The sequence below is a fragment of the Cervus elaphus genome, chromosome 25, assembly GCF_910594005.1.
Source record: "Cervus elaphus chromosome 25, mCerEla1.1, whole genome shotgun sequence".
NCBI classification, from domain to species: domain Eukaryota; kingdom Metazoa; phylum Chordata; class Mammalia; order Artiodactyla; family Cervidae; genus Cervus; species Cervus elaphus.
This window is the reverse complement of record NC_057839.1, coordinates 45,378,094-45,391,128: the sequence shown is the minus strand read 5'-3', so window position 1 is coordinate 45,391,128 and position 13,035 is coordinate 45,378,094. Positions and strand designations below refer to the sequence as shown.

The window sequence follows — 13,035 nt, the reverse complement described above, 5'->3', positions numbered from 1 at the left end:
AGGATTTAGAGGCAAGAGTCTATTGCATCTCTTTATACTGAATGACTGTTGAGAAATAAGTACTTTCTTGAAATGATATTGAAAAGCACAGTGTTAGCTTTTGTAAAGATTATGTGAAAAAGATAATAGGGAGAAGGGTATAATTCTTGATCTAAAGTGAAGAACCTGTGAAGTGACTGTCAAAGATAGTACATACCCAAAAGTCAGAAATCAATGGCTTATTTTAACATGCTGTAAGCCATACATTCTAATGGATATACACTATGCTACTTTTTTTTTTTCCCCTCAGTCAACACTGGCTGAAGGAGAACTTATATTTAAGTACAGAAAACTCAATAGTATACACGTGGCCCAGTTTGGTGGCCAGTTCTTTGTCCTTTGCCTTTTCCAGCTTGGGAAGGAAGCCACCAATTTCAGACCCAGGACAGTGCCTCCCCTAGTGATGGGGAACCTCTCCTATCTGTCAGTGTAATTGGTCCTGATATTGTGGCTTCCAGCTGCTTAGCCAGAACCCCTTTGTCTTATGAATTACCTTGTGTGAAGGTGATGCTGGTATAAATCTTGCTGTGGACTATATGCCCCAGCCTAGGCTTCACCTTGATAATGCAGTAGGAAACCCCCACTTTAAGACACAGGCAGAGAAGAAGACAACCAGCCCAACAGGGTCCACATTTGTGCAATGACCACCAGTTGAGCTTTCTTGTTCTCTACCAAGGTGGGGACAGTCTGCACCCCCGCTTGAAGGACACATGGCCTCTTAGTTGGGACATCCCCTTTGCCCACAGCTTTTTTTCCTTAAGTGCAGCTAACAATCTCTTGCTTTGTCTCTGGTCTCTACTTGATGGCCAGCTTAAGCAGCCGTGTAGCTGTTCTGCTGTCCAAGGCCTGGTTAAATGGATGAACTGGTTCATTGCAGGAGGCACTTTCAACTGCTTACAGAGGATAGCCTTTTGTACGCCACCTCAGTGCATCTTGGCCATTTCACAAATCAGTAGAGTGCCTTTTTAAGCTGGATGTCCTTTTCCAGAGACAGAAATTTTCGGTCTTTCCTCAAACAGGTGGTTTATACCACCTTCTTGGCTTTCTGATTCTTCATGACAGCAGGGACCAGGGCTACCTTCACAACTCTTATCAAGTAAATGCCGTGATTTTCCACTGCTAACAGGAGGAAAATAACATATAATCACATAACTGATATGTAACGAGCCAGGATTTGGGCACAATTTGACAGTCACCAGAGACTATCACTTTTATTGTACAATATAAATAATGTTTAGTAAAATTTTAAACAATCGATCCTTTAACAGTCCATGAAAAGAAATGAGAATACTCAATGTTCTTTTTGAGACACTGGGCCTAATATTCATAACACACGCTACTATCATGAAGGAATAATCTCTAGCTATTCATGGTTATCTGAAAACTTCAAAAAACTCAAACCAATGGTACAGTTTATAAAAAGAAAGAAAAAGGAGGGATAGTGGGATGAAGGGCAGAGGCCAAATCAATGTATAGTTTTTAGTCTGGAAAACTCTTATTCTTTTTGACCAGATTAAAATATCCCTGCCCTCAAAAGTTTTCTATCACCAATATATCATTTGTTCTTTGTTCCCTTGTACTTTCAGAACATTTTTTTCATATTACCACAGTGATATACAAATTCTTACCCAACTTATGGAATAAACTGTGCTATTTATAACACACAAGATAAGAGCTTTTTTATGTAGAAAGCGTCATGGATTTATGATTAACCTAACTGAGTTTCTGATCACTTGCTTGATGCAATATTTCAGGATGTTACTCAACTAACAACTTGGCAATATGATTGAAAAAATATTTATAAAATGGAAAATTAGCTTACTGTCACAACAATTGGATAAATATTATAAAGATAATTCCAAGTATCAAAAGCATATAATATGTTGTTTTGCTTACATGCTGCAGTTATGTATTCATAAAGTGATTATATTGCAACAAAATAAAAATACTGTTTGTAAGCCAACTGGTAACCAGTCTATATTCCTCATTCTTTTTTAGCCCTAAATAAATCTAATGACATGGAAAAAAATTTGTAAGTATATTGTCATATTTACATAAATGTAATAACTGTTATTTCAGTGTGAAAAGGCTGCTTGAGAATAGAAATCTTAAATATGCTATTTTGTAAATAGCAATACCAACATAGCAGAGCTCATTAACAACTGATGCCGACATATAACACAAGAAGTTGTCCAACTGTTGGTAGCTGCTGATAAAATATGATATTGATATATCTTCAAAATATGTGAATTTATTTCATGAGACTTATTGTAAGGTCTTCTGCTATATCTTTTGTAGGAAAGATGCTAAATTCAATGGGTATGCAAAGAAAGCAGAAATGTAGATGAAAATCCAGATGATTTTGTTTTTGTGATAAAAATGAAGCATGAAGTACTAATTGGCTAAGTACTTGGGTGATTCTGTAAAACAGCAAATTGAAAAAATATAGAAGAAATTTAAAACAAACATCTGAAAGTTACAGCAGCAGATCTGTTTGGAAATGTATTCAGCAGGCTTCCTCTGCAAGCGATGTATAAAGTTTTGACTTGTCAGATTGCTTAAATGAAACTGCATTTCACCATGAAAGATATCTCCAAATCCTTAAATTAAAGAGAAGACAATTTCAGACACTCATCATTAAGGAGACAATAAAGAAGCACACATGCACTCTCACTTCTCCCTTACCTTAGCTGAAAATGAGCACTAAATACTACTTCAAAAGTGCATTACACCACCTCCAACAAGAATCTGGCAGGTGACAGTGAGGAAATTGTTGTTCTTTGCTATAATATTAAGTTTTCAACTTAACTGTTAAAATGTTTAAAAGTTAAGTTGTGATATAACAAAAGTTTGTTGAGATTTCATATGTATTCTTAGAAACAGAATTTTTGTGGGATAGTGATATTTGCCCCTCACTCCCAGCTTTGGTCAAGACACAGGATTTGGATAATAAATCCAAAAAAAATAGAGGAAATAAAATAAAACCAAATGCAACCTTGTCAAAGAACACAGCCACTTACTTTGACAGTATTAGAGAACTGAATTTGCTTTTTAAGGAAAGTTTTACATTTTCTTATGTAAACTGGAGGTTGAATAACTCCTTTTGCCATATCCAAAATGCAAATTTCCTTTTATCACCCACTGCTCCTTTAAAATATACTCAGTGTGGTAACTGTCAGGATTTTCCTGCCCATTCAGATAAAACTTGTTCTAGGGATACTTCACACTGTTTTTCACACACACAATTCAGTAATCATAATGTTGAGTCCAAGATATCCATCACCACTCAGAATCTTTATTTAATAGCATATTTTTATGACTTAATTATATTAACACCAGCCTATTTCAGGTCAGATGCCTTTAAGATTAAAAATGGGGAGTTGACTTCTATTTGTTTACTGAAACCTCTCATAGACAATTCTTTCCCTGCCCTCTTTTCTAGATAAAAACAGTTCTTTAACCACCATTCAGCTCTAAGGTCCTGGATATCTTGCAAGAGTTTCTTTTCTGACTTCTGACATTCGCTGCAGTCCAGCTCTCTCTCCCCTGACATCAGTTCTCCATGGCCCTTTGCCGATCTGCCCTGAGCTGGGAATGTGCACCTTCAGTTCCTTGCCGCTTTGTTCCCTCCATGACTCCAGGTGGCGCTCTTGGACAGGATGACTTGCTCTCCGCTCAGTTCACATCAGATAAGAGAGAACCCTACAGGCATTCATCCATTGTTGGGACTTATCCAAGGAGTGTATGTAGGTCGACCCTAAAATAGCATCACTAGCCAAAGAGTTATTAAGTCCTTTTCTCTTGCAAGAATCCCACAGTGAGAGTCAGATCCTAGTCCACCCTGCCTCACAAATGCAGGCATAGTGTATTAAACTTTTTGTAGACCCCTGTCATTTCTCATATACTTGAGGTGAGAAGATTCAAGACACTAAGATCAACATGTTTTAATTATTTTAAATTTTCTTTGTAGATTCTTCAAATGCTGATTCATCTTTGGAATGTCACTATCTATTGCACATTAGTCAAACTTAAGCTGTTCTACTTAAAAAACCTTTATCATACAATCATGAAATGACACTAGCTTCAGAAGGTATCTTGGATCCTCATTATATCCAGATGCACTTATAAGAAGCATTTGAGAAAGAAAACACCAGAAGATTAAAGGAAGCATGAAAGAATCAGGCCATAGACCAGAAAAAACAATCAGTTTCTGACACTTAGGATCCTGGAATACATCTTCTGTTGAAAGAGAGTGATGCTGAAGATATAAAATAGATTCCTGAAGAATTTGTTCACTTATTTGTTCCTTTGTTCATTCATTCATCAAGTCATAAAAATAAACATTAATATCTTGAATGTAACACACTAAATGCAGTGAACTGGAATGCTGTGTAGGAATATCAAACAGTCATATTTTACAGAACTAATTATAATATCTTTCCGATAAGAAGTTCACATATCTTCCAAATTTTCATTAAAAAATCTCTTAAAGGTGATGTTACATGATGTTCAATATAGGAAGATGAACATGTTTTCCTTCTTGCCTACTACCTAATATTATTGGTTTAATTTGCTTTCGGTATGTTATAGTTGTGTTTGAGCTTTGCATTTTTACTCTATTAATTATGAGTCCCTTGGACTTTCAAATGAGAATTCAAGTCAACAGTAAAATACCAGTCTTAAAAATTAACTGAACTTTTGCAGGTTTAATCTGGTGATCTCAACCATATTAAACTAGTCATAGTTTTAATTTAAAAAAGCTGTGTTTCAGTGATGACAAATTATGTAGTCATAAAGTTAACTAAATATACTCAAACAAGAAACTAGCAAGGAACTATTACATCATTTATACAATTACAACACTAAAAATTACTAATTAAATTTATTACACTAAATACTGAGGAATTAGATAATAACTGAATGCAGCAGATAATGTTTTGCTGAAACTAAATCACTTCTTAAAATACAAAAAGAGTTTTGTCACACAATTAAGGATATTTTGAGTTCTGTATACTTACTTTAGTTTCAGGTACATGATGATTCCATTCTGGAATCAATTTTGGTTTTATTATTCAAACTACTCTAAAGTAAGTATATATACCATGAGGTCCCATTGGCTTAGGAGGAATATTTATTTTTTCCCTAAACTTCCATTCTTTTCTCATTAACCTGAAACCATTAAAAAGTAAAATGATTTGTGACTCACAAATCATAAAGTAAATCCATTTACTGAATTAAGTCTGATTGTTGCCATCACAGTTGTAGGTAACCATAGAGCTCTAAGGTAACCACTGAAATACTGCAGAATATACTTATTGCTTAAACTTAAAATTGAAGTAAGTGCAGACACAAGCTTTTCTCAGGGTTACCACCAAAAAGAAGGAGGACAGAGAGGAAAAGAAGTGGAAGACAGAGAAAGAAGAGAAATTTTCAGGACATCAGGATATATGGCTCCCTGGGAAATATAAATTTAGACCTTGTGTTACCATGTAATCTAAAGTACAAAGTTTAAAGTTATTTTATAAAACATTACTTAATTTTATATTAGTTTATATAATTCCTTTTGGAAGTTTTATTCATTATTTTAATATATATATATGTGTGTGTGTGTATAAAATGTATATAAAATGACTTGAGAGTCCCTTGGACTGCAAGGAGATCAAACCAGCAAATCCTAAAGGAAATCAACCTTGAATACTCATTGGAGGGACTGAGGCTGAAGCTGAAGCTCCAATACTTTGGCCACTTGATGCAAGGAGCTGACTCATTGGAAAAGACCTTGATTCTGGGAAAGATATAGGGCAGGAGGAGAAGGGGACGACAGAGGATGAAATGGTTGGATGGCATCCTCAACTCAATGGACATGACTTTGAGCCAACTCCTGGAGATGAGGAAGGGCAGGGAAGGCTGGCTTGCTGCAGTTCATGGAGTCGTAAAAAGTCAGACACAACTGAGTGACTGAACAACAACAACAAATAGATACATATACAAAATATGTGCGGCATGCATATAAACTTTGAAGCATAACAGAGTACTTGAGAACCTACTGGCAATTTAAGAACTGCAACCTTAATCTAAGGAATTCTGTCACTCTCCATCCAACACTTCCCTCATTCAGGATTTCAAATCCCTAATGGTCCCCTTCCCAGAAAAGAGGTGATAACATCCTGGATTTTAAACTTATCATCCTTGGCCTTTTTATACTTTATCACATGTTTACATTGAAACAATATATTGTTTCATTTCACTTATTTATTTTTTTTTAAATAATGTACTCCATATCGTTCTTTCTGTTTTTCCCCCTTATTTACTTGTTGCTAGCTCACTTTAATAATTCTAGTTTTTTTCTTCATATAATCAATTGTTATTTATTTCTTAAAATGTCAGCATTCAAGTCCATGAAAGTCTAAATTTTTTGCGACTTTTTTGCTCCCACAGATTCTCATTCATGGTGAGTGAGTGAGAATGTGTATGTGTGTGAGAGAGTAACAGAGAAAGAGAAAGAGACAGAGAGAGATGTGACTGTGGAAATCTGGGGCCTAAATCAATCATGCTTTCCCTCAGAAAGAGCTTTCATTTCCTTCTGGTGGGATCAAGGCTGTGCTACTGACACGGGACCCACCCCATGACAAAGGTCTTATCTCCTGCTGGTATGGAAATCTAACTAATCTCTCCACCCCACGGAGAGGGGTTTTTCCAGGTGGCTCAGTGGTAAAGAATCTACCAGCCAAGCAGGAAATGCCTCCCATGCAGGAGCTGTGGGTTTGATCCCTGGGTCAGGAATATTCCTTGCAGAAGGGAATGGCAATCCACTCCAGCATTCTTACCTGGGAAATCCCATGGATATAGGATCCTGGTGGGCTACAGTACCTGGACTTGCAGAGTCAGACATGACATAGTGACTAAAGAGAGCCCCACAGAGAACCCTACCATCCCCATAAGCTTAGTACTAATTTTGACCACTGAAAGTCTTTTATAGTGTGGTGTAAAACCCCCAAATCCATAACATTTATTGTTTAGCAGAATTTAGTTCTTTCATAGTAAGCACCCAATGATATCTTGTCAGGAAGACACAGTTCATACACTTGTAATAATTGTGCAGAAGTAGGTACCATAAATGGTCTGATAATAAATTCAGATTATGTCTGAGTTTATATCATAAATATCACAAATTCAGATTATATCTGATTGTTTTTATCATACATATGTAATACTGGAATTTTTTTTTTTTTTAAGAAATCAAGAACTTTCATATAACCAAATAATAGAGACTAAAGAATCATGGGATTTAAATAATTGATTGTTCACACTTAGCAATATTTATCCCAAAATCCATTACAAAAGTATACATCAATCAAGTATTAATCAATTTAATATAATCATATAAATAGTCATACTATCGAGCTTCTCTGTAGACAACCTTTGCATGTGTTTGCTGGAATGGAATTCAAAGAAGAGCTTCCTGTTCTAGTTTTCATGTACTTTTGTCTATTCATATAATTTGCATAGAAAGAGATCATCAGCCTCTCATTGGTAGTATCGCATGAGTTTGAATTAATAATACACAATGTATACATTAGCACATTAAAATACTAAAAAAGCATTAGTTTACATTGGAAGATTCCAGTTACTAAAATGATAGTTTCTACTCAACTTCCTCTCCTCTACTTCTTATATTCAAGGTACTGCAGATGCAGTCATCATCTGTTTTGACATGACAATATGGACACCTAAGCTGGGTTTGGCTAATCTAATTTCTCAGCATAAGAATGTATAATTAGGACAAATCTCATATGGACTGGACATGAAATGAAGAGCCATTGATCATGAGAGTTATGTGGTGGCTAGCTTCTATTGACCTTGAAGATAAGGGAACAGAAAATATTAATCTAGAAAGAAGAAAGACTAAAATAGCAGAAGAAAAATATAAGAAGTGAAAGGTGGAAATGTGATTCTAACTGCTTATTACTGAATGGTTCCAATATCTTTATTAAGACCTCCTATGTTTGTAAGGGTGCTTGCTCCTTGGAAGGAAAGCTATGACAAACCTAGACAGTGTATTAAAAAGTAGACACATCACTTTGCCAACAAGGGTCTATATAGTAAAAGCTATGGTTTTTACAGTAGTCATGTATGGATGTGAGAGTTCCATCCTAAAGAAGGCTGAGAGTCAAAGAACTGATGCTCTCAAACTGCAATGCTGGAGAAGACTCTTGCGAGTCCCTTGGACAGCGAAATCAAAACCTCAATACTAAAGGAAATCAATCCTGAATATTCATTGGAAGAGCTGATGCTGAAGCTGAAGCTCCAGTACTTCAGCCACCTGATGGGAGGAGCCAACTCACTGGAAAAGACTTTGATGATGGGAAAGATTGAAGGCAAAACAAGAAAAGAGTGACAGAGGATGAGATGGTTAGATAATATCACTGACTCAATGAACATGAATTTGAGCAGCCTCCAGGAGATAGTGGAGGATAGAGGAGTCTGGTGGTCTATAGTTCACGAGGTCACAAAGATTCAGATATGACTTAACAACAGAAGAATAAAAACAACACTTGTGTTCCATGAGATGCTATGATGCTAGTATATATATGTATATGTGCCTCTTCTTTCTTGAATTTATTCTGTTATTTGCAACCAAAAAGCCAAACTAATGTCAATCTAAGCTGTGGATAAAAGCACAAAAAAGAAAATTTCTTTGTTAGCAAGATTATTATGCTTACCAGATCCACTACATGACTCTGATAACTTATTTCACCTGTCTTGCATAAAATGCAAGTGTGGTATTCCTACTGTTTGTGACAACTTAGTGACTCGGTACCTAAACAATGTGTAAAACAGTGCCTTCACCTGGTAAGAACTGTATGTGTTGATTCTTACTAATATCATCCCCATTTTGTAAGAATTTTAAGTTTATCAATTGCATGTTATATGCCACATTTTAGTGCAGCAGGGAGCAATAATCCATCATGAGGTTGGTTAACAGTGCTTCTTTAAGAAAGGGAAGAGAGGTAAAAGAAAAAAATTAAAATAATTACTCATAAGTCAGTGCTAGAGGCATATATTTCTAAAAACTAAGCCCATATGTTGCCTCCATTTTCCTCCTTTCTTCAAAAGGCTGAATTATATGTATAACTATATATATATAATTTAAATATGTAAATCTGTATCTATATATACATATATAGCATTTTGAACAATGGATCTAGGGACGCTAAGCTATAAATACATCTGATACATGAAAAAGTATTTTTTTTTAATTGAAAGTAAACCTTTAAAAAAAATGTGTGCTATATTTTAGGTCATTGTTTCTAATATGTACCATGTTGTCATTCTGGAAAGAAACCAAAAAGCTCACAATAATGCAAAGTAGCAATCCTTAAATATATCACAATTTCTCTTTGGGGTTTCACGTTCATCATAACCTGCTGCTCTGACATAAAAAGACACTTGAAATGAAAATAATTCACGGTTAATGAAACATAGCGTCATGGTCACAGTAATTTCTTGTCTGCAGTGAAGTACTTCCTTTAGTTTTTTAGCCTTCTCTAGAAGAATTGGTGTATTCAGCTTTAAATAATAGACTAAACTGGTCTCTTTTGTGTCAGAACATGGGCCAGGTGGCCAGAAAGATAACATGACAACTTTAGGAAGGAATTTTCTACTCCTTCATACCTTATGAACTAATTCTTTCATTCCTCTTCAAATGCTAGCAAGCAAAGCAAGAATGTTCTTATGAGAGGATGGAAGGAAAAGGCACATTTCAATTCAGTAGGGCAAACACATACGTGAATACAGGCATATATTTCTAAAAACTAAGCCCATATGTTGCCTCCATTTTCCTCCTTTCTTCAAAAGGCTGAATTATATGTATAACTATATATATATAATTTAAATATGTAAATCTGTATCTATATATACATATATAGCATTTTGAACAATGGATCTAGGGACTCTAAGCTATAAAGCAGAAAATAGAAAATTTTATGATATTTATCACAATTTGAGTAAAATGTAAAATTACTGTGAAAACTATCAAAGTATATAAAATAGATTTGCGTGGTATGTTAAGCTAACTTTTTTTTTTTCTTCTACAAAGGAAGTGGCTTGGGATTTTATAAAATTGGCATCAATGGCTGTATGCATTCATGTCTGTAGACTAGTTGTCACACTTGTATCATTTCTTTCACAGACGCTCAGGAACTATTCCTCTTCTGCCAAATGCACTGTCTGAAGTTTAGGTGTTGTCTGCGGTCCTAGGTGCTCGGTTAGCACCCAGTCTGCTCGGCCTTGGAGACAGCAGGAGAGCCCCCCTTAGAAGACGGGCACCACACTGGCTTTCTACTGATGTTATAACAAACACTGCAAAGAGTGACTTAAGACATTTGATATTTTACAGCTCTGTAGAAGCCTGTCTGACACAGGCTTCCCCTGGCAACTTCAAGGGCTTGGCAGGACTGAGTTCTTTTCTAGAAAGTCTAGGGGAGCATTTGTTTCTTTTTCACTTCTAGCTTCTTGAGGCTTCCTTTAAGCCTTGGATCAAGACCACCTTTTTCCAAATTCAAAGCGAAGACTAAATCCTTCTCAGACTGCATTATTCTAACTTTCCATTTTGCATTTCGATTCTACTTTTTGGCAGTAACATTGGGTCCATCCCAATAATATAGAATAATCTTACATTAATGTCAGCTGCTCAACAAATTTATTTCCACAAGCAACTTTAGTTACCTGTTGTCATGTGACAGAATATATGCACAAGATCCTGGGATCAGGATGTGGATACCCTAAGGGTGAGGAAATGCATTATCCTGCCTCCCACAGGGACAATATGGACTTTCTCTGCTATTATGTTCAATCAATGCTAATTTTCATAAAAAAGATCACCAATTTCATAACCTGATGTCTGCATTTGATAAAAATTTTAAAATATGGATATAAAATAGAACCATTATTTGACATTCATGTAAGAGACCAGTTATTGTCAATAAGAAGACAGAATAATCATTGGAGAAACTGTTTAATTTCAAAGTGAAATTAGTGACAAACTGTGGATGCAATTTACACTATTATTGAAAATCACAATAATGAATGTCATATGGAGTATTCATTATTCCTTTCATGAGCTCAGTTTGGCCATTTTATAAATTACTAAGCAAACTGTCAATATGACCACATGATAAAACCAACTAGGGTAGTTAAAAAAAACCATAGATAAAGTAACTTGAAGGGGAATTAAGAACATGAATTACAATGTTGAATAGAACAAACAAAGCAAATCCACTGCTAATTTTAAATTAAAAATCAACACCATCTTCTTTAAAGACCTTGACTAAATTATACCTCTGGCCAAGCAATAAATAAATGAAGCGCAGCATGCATGAAACACAAACCTTCATTTTTAGTTTCCATTTTTAAGAATTATTTTCAAATTAGGTATAATTTTTCTAGAAATAACCCAAAAAATGAACATTTGTAGTAATTTTGTATACTGTACTTCGGGTCCTCCTGACATAGTAAAGCTAATTATAAGCATTTATTATGTGTGAGAAACAAAGATTTTTACATATTTTAATTCATGCAGCCTTCAAAAAATTAACACATAAGTCAATAATATCCCCACTTCATAGATTTAGATTCTGAAGCACAGAGAGATTAAATGACTTGTTTAGGAAATATCCAGGCAGTAACAGGTAAAGCTGAATTTCTAATCCATGCACTGTGGCTTTACAAGCAAAACTTTTAAGTGGTGCCCTCCTGCCTTCTGACTTGGATCATACGCAAATATTTTCCCTCTTAAACATAAGATGACTAACAGTTTGAACTGTTGCATTTTGAGCAGGGCTAGCTAGATAGCTAGATACTGTGAAGGGCTTCATTTCTCAGGGGTTTCCTTGGTGGCTCAGATGGTAAAGAATCTGCCATCAATGCACCCAGGAGACCTGGGTTCGATCCCCAGATTAGGAAGATCCCCTGGAGAAGGAAATGACTACCCCCTCCAGTATTTTTGCCTGGAGAATTCTGGGGACAGAGGAACCTGGTGAGCTACAGAACTTGTGGTGGTAAAGAGTCAGACATGACTAAGTGCCTAACACTTTTCTTTCCTTTCACATAGTATTAGATGATTTAAATATCTTAGAAAGATTGTTATTATTATGATCTTGCCAGAGAAAATTAATGTATATCACATTATATATATATAATAATAAAGTATAATTTATAATGCATGTGTGTTAGTGATCCAGTTACTACATTTTCAACCTCAAAACACAGATGTCATGCCTTCCAAATGTAAAAAAAAAAAAAAAGATAAACAGAAACTTCAATTAAATAGACTCAACCAGGAGACCAGAAGGGGACGTTCTCATACCCTACAACAATAGCAAAGCCCAAGAAGAAGAAAGACCCCTCTTCTTTCCTGGCAAGGACTCAGTCAGTAAAAAGCCATGTTCTCTTTGTTTACTCCAGCCCTCCCAGTTTCCTTTTCCTGTCTAGAAAAGAGGTCTCCTTTCATTGCCCTGCACATGGCTTGCTGATACTTGCAATTCTCTGCTGATCCTGAATAAACGTATGTTTGCTGGAGAAATATCTGGTAGTCTCTCTGTTTCAAGTCAATATTTTGGTGGTCCATACAGGCACCAGTGAAGACCCACAAATGTTCCAGTGCTGGTGAGCAAATAGGTGTGATACCTACAATTAAGCTCATCATCACTCTTTTTCTCATTGACCCTGGAGCTTGACCACACATCTGTTTCTCCTTGACTCAAGTTCACACTCTCTTTGCACTTGAAGTTCTCCAGCTTGATTTGGGATCTATTTTAAAAAGGTTTTGTCTTTGGTTAAAGCCTTGTTCTGTATGTGGGTACTTGTTTAGTACTTCAGTCTGATTTGACAACAGACTTTGTCAACCAAAGCTGGCTAAAAATATCTTTGGCCCATTCCTTATAAAGCAGAGACTGTTTCACCAAAATTGTGCCAGCTGTCCGGCCACTGGCCTAT

General features: G+C 35.7%; 1 pseudogene; it reads right to left on the bottom strand.

Annotated features, from left to right (window-relative positions):
- Window positions 1-289: 289 nt before the first annotated feature.
- Window positions 290-13,035, bottom strand: part of LOC122683654 — an 89,456-nt pseudogene continuing 76,710 nt past the window's right edge.